Source organism: Halyomorpha halys, unplaced genomic scaffold (assembly GCF_000696795.3).
Source record: "Halyomorpha halys isolate HHAL.00 unplaced genomic scaffold, Hhal_1.1 Scaffold1567.1, whole genome shotgun sequence".
NCBI lineage: Eukaryota > Metazoa > Arthropoda > Insecta > Hemiptera > Pentatomidae > Halyomorpha > Halyomorpha halys.
The window spans coordinates 139,082-144,065 of record NW_027107785.1 but is presented as its reverse complement, the minus strand read 5'-3'; positions in this window follow the sequence as shown (position 1 = coordinate 144,065).

The window sequence follows — 4,984 nt, the reverse complement described above, 5'->3', positions numbered from 1 at the left end:
TTTAAATTTTAAATAAAGAGGTTTTGAACTTTAAATAAAGAAAATGACCTGGGCAGAATAGCCTGCAAATAGAAATTATAAATTAATGTGAGAAGGATTTTTGTATTGAAGATGTCCCTGCAGATGGCTAGAAAGGCCGAAACGTTGGACTAATGAATACATAAAGTGTTGAGACGGATTTGGATATAAAATTGATTTATTTGATTAAATAGTTTTTTCTACTATTTTATACCTCTATTGACCATAATTCCAACTACCTTTCTACATTCTAATTCACATGGTCTCCTAACAATAAATTATATTATGAATAAAGAAATCAATTATTGAGTGCTTTACAGAAAATTATATTTAAGACTTTGACTAAGTGTTGTTGAGCAGTAGAGTATCATTATTGCCTTAGGAAGTATGCCCACCTAGAAACAATAACCAATCTTGTAACCAGTAATTCGTATTCCATAAAAGGTAAGGTTCGGCGAAAAAGCCACAGTTTAATTAAAACGAACAAATCCTATTGTTTATCGGGATTTCTCGACCATCAATTATTCAGACAAGAAGGGGTTATTCGTTGTTTACAAGAGAAGAGAAGATAGCCTCAGGCCGTCCACGTACCAAAGGCAGATTGGAATTCTTTCCAGTGACAATGGGCGGTGGCAGCGGAGGAACAAAGAAGAAGAAGAAGGAGGAGATAGTTGCGTAATTAAGAGAGCCGAAGTGGCGTGAAACCTCCACCCACAATGAGCCAGGGTACAATGGTCGATACAAGAAGAGGCACAATGTACTGCTTTAATGGAATTAGGGCTAATGATCCGCCCTCCCGGGGATGTGTACGATCTACTGCCATGGCTCATCTCCTGTCAGATATCTTCATACGTTCCCGATACCTATGCGCTGGATACATGAGGATACTTATCTCAATATTTCGAGGAAGTATCTTTTTTTTTTTTAAATCACTTGTGATTACTTTCCTATTATAGTCCCCAAGTGTAGATTGGAGGGCTCGTGTTGAAGTTTTACTGTTTTTTTAATTTTCGAAAAATAAAATCAAGAGACCAGAGCAGGCAAAAAATATCAGCAAAATGATTATCAGTCTGTTGCTATAAAATTCGTATTTTATTATGGTACGAAGTATGAATAACGAACATATATTTTTTGTTCTGCTAAGAATAAAACTTTAACAAAGAGTGTAGTCTAAGCTTTTCTCGTTTTAACTACATGTTCGAAATATATAAAAATATTTATATTTTTTTAAAAAATATTCCGTCTCAGATCATACCGGTTGCACCACCTTTAATCATCACCAGTACTCTCACTAAGGCTCAAACTCTTCACCCATCTCAGAGAAGGGACACAGCGCCATCTACAACGCTTCCAGGATACAGTGTTGCGGAAGATTGTGCGCCCAACATCGCTGAAGATCAACTACACGAGCTCTTCGAACTATCCACTGTGCCTGAATTCATCCAACGCAGGCACATCAAGTTTTTCGACTCTCTACAGCACCAAAGAAATCCACTGTTCAGGACCCTTACACCAGCGCCCCCTCCGGTTCGTTAGCAACGAGCCTGATAAAAACCCAGCGCACGAATTTAGGGAATTTTTAGGTTTAGTGTAAATTTTAAAACCAATGTGTGCCCCAGCACATTATAAAATTAGAAGAACGCCCACTGCAACAAAAAAAAACAAGTCAAAAACTCCTTAAAATGTAGGCCACTACAGAAGAAGGAAACATTGCAGGACCGGAATATATATTCATGCTAAAAACTATCAATGAAAATCATAAATAGGAGTTATGAAAAAAAAAAAATTTAATATTATGTATTTACCTATTGCTTATTATTGCTAACAATAAGAACTGGTTACTCACTATTTTCAAATAAAATAGTCAAATCAAAAGATATTTTTGGACATACTGGAAGATTGACCGTGTGAATAGATGAATGGAATATGGCCCGGGTGCGGTAAAAAAAAAAACTCAAATAGTATAATTCTACTATTTGAGTTTTTTTTTACCGCACCCGGGCCATATTCCATTCATAAAAGATATTTTTGTTTATTCGAGGAATAAAATTTATTTAGGAAAATTTTGCATTTAGGTCCTGCTAGACTATTTAAATGATTACAAAACCTATTTGATATATATATAACCACTTAATTTTACTTTGATTCACTGAGTTTAATAAAACTTGTGTTTGCCTATTTCATACCCCTTTGTGAATTATTTGGACTCAGGGGGCCTCAAAGCGTTCACCGAAAAATCGAATTGGAAATTTTTCACGATCGTAATACTTTCCCTTACTCTCTATACCATATATAGATAAGTGAAAGTATAAAGGTATTACCCTAGGTTGACATCATAAGAACAAATTATCACTTACCAACAAAATACTCAAACAACATGTTATTCCATTCATTATGGATATTTGCCACAGATGTGTAGGGTACCGGCAAAAACTCACAGTTCTGGACCATTTAGATCATTCAGTCAAGATTCCTTAGGTACATCTTTCACTGTACCTCCTACTTAACATAAAAATCTATCCATGCCAGTTGTGATTGTTATAATAAAAAAACAATACGAAACTTCCAATGACGCACTTCCTGTAAACCCAAACCAACTGGTACAAAACTTACTTACAGACACACTACAACAAAATCCGACAAGAGGTTACAACGCTAGGAACGTTTTCATTGAAAGGCTTCTCCATTCATATCTCCATATTATTCCTGAACGAGTGTTGATTTTGAGTTGTTTTTTTTTTAGACTTGATTTTTTATAATAATAATAAATATTAATAATACTGGAAGATCGCTTATTAACCATGGAATATGGTCCGTAAAACTCGATTCAACTATATTAAATGAGCCAACGTTTCACTCCACGTTGCAGGGCTTCGTCAGGGCTGCTTTGAAAAACAGGGCTATTTTCTGTCAAACAGCCGTGACGAAGCCCTGCAACGTGGGCCGAAACGATGGCACAATAAAATAGTTAAATTTTTAATCAATCATGTTAAATTAAGTTCAATAATTAAAATAAATATTATTTTTTATTTATTTCTGATTTACGTTTTATTTTACCGCACCCGGACCATATTCCATTTATAATAATAATAATTTTATTATTAAAGTTTTTTGCAATAACAACATTGCTAAATAGTCTATATACCTTCATTTGATTACTAAAATAATAAATTAAAATAGTACTGAAAAAAATTATTAAATAGTTCACTCAGCTTGGAAAAACCCAGTGGTACTCAACTCTGACCAATACCAGCAGGGTCGGTAATCGTTATTTTTAGTTTTAAATACATTTTCGACAAAAAATACTATTTTTTTAAATTTATAAGTATTACTTATAAAAAGTTATAGAACAGCTTTAAATGAAAATAGTGCTCTGAATAAATTTTTGTTTTAAGCTTATTTTATGAAACAAATAAAAATATTTTAGAGTTAATTTATGCCATGTTGTAAAATGTATCAGGAATGGAGTGGTAGTTGACTGTACCAGTAGAGCTAGTGAAGCTATGGCCACGTTAATGCCAGTTTACACAGTGACACTTCACACCAAACGCAGGCACTGTCACAACTACAATGGTTGTACTCTAAAGTATTCGCCTTCATGTAATTTAGTTCAGGTTGCAACCATCTCGGTTTTAACTAAAATTTATGACATCTAAAGTAAAATAAATAATTTTAGGTTTTAATTCATGTTTAGTTTCAGCAATGTCGCCTACATAAATGGAGAAATAGACTGGAGATTAAACTGTGCCTTGTGGAACCCCACACGTGAGTCGGATTGGATCCGAAAGTTCTTCGGACATTTAAACTTATAGCGAGTATATTGGCAGATGTACGATATGTGGCAATCTCTCAAGAGGAAATCATATCACGGAAAAAAATATAAGACAATCTTAAGTACATGCATTATGATTGGGTGGTGGATATTTGAAACATTTACTTAAAGCGGAAAGAGGAAACTTAAATTTTATTTATTTTTTAATTATTTATTTAATGCAATTTACAACTGTACAAAATAATACAATAGGTAAATATGTTTAATGTTTCATATACACTTGAAAATCTTGGGAAGGAACCACCCATTGGTGGTACTTCAAACATTAATTTAAATTAGAAGGTCCCGTGGCCATCTTCTTTTCAGACGCCTCGAAGGATTACCAGGGATTGTTAAGGATGAAAGATTAAGAATTAATGGGTTAGGATGGTTAAGGAGTTTGGAATGAAAAGATGCATATCTGTTTTGGGTTAAATCTGCAACGAATGGGATGTTAAGGTCTTTGTGAATGAGTTTATTTGTGACGTAATAAGGAGCATCAAGGATTTTACGTAGGATTTTGGATTGTAACGATTGGATGCGGGAGGAATTTGATGGTTTCATGGAGCCCTAGAGCTCAATTCCATATGTCCAAATTGGTCTGATTATCGTAGTGTATACTAATTTTTTGTAGTGAATGGGAAGTTTGAAGCGTTTGTCAAGTAAGTGTTGTAGCAATCGGAATCTACGAGCAGTTTCTTGTCGTTTCAGTCTTGTGTGTGGATTCCAAGTAAGTCTCTTGTCAAGATGGAGTCCTAAGTATCGAATATGTTCAACAGGCATTAGTGGTAAACTTAAATATAAAATCCTTATAGAAGGATTGTCTTCTATTATTTACGATGAGATAATTCTATTATGAATTAATAACGAGATTTCGTTGCACTAGAAAAGCTAACCTTTAGATCTGGAAGTAAACCATATAGAGCAATGATAGTCTGTAAAAACGAGTTATGAGCAAATATACGTTAAATTAGTTAACCATAAAAGGAACCTGCCTTAGGTACAGCTGGAATCTGTTGTCCAGGGCAGCTTTTTATAATTTATTTTCTAACCAAATTCAATAAAATTTTTCCAAAAAATTAAATTTTTGATTATATGATGCAGTCGGTATTTTTTTATCATCTATCATCTTAAGAGGTTTTCCTCATCTCAGGA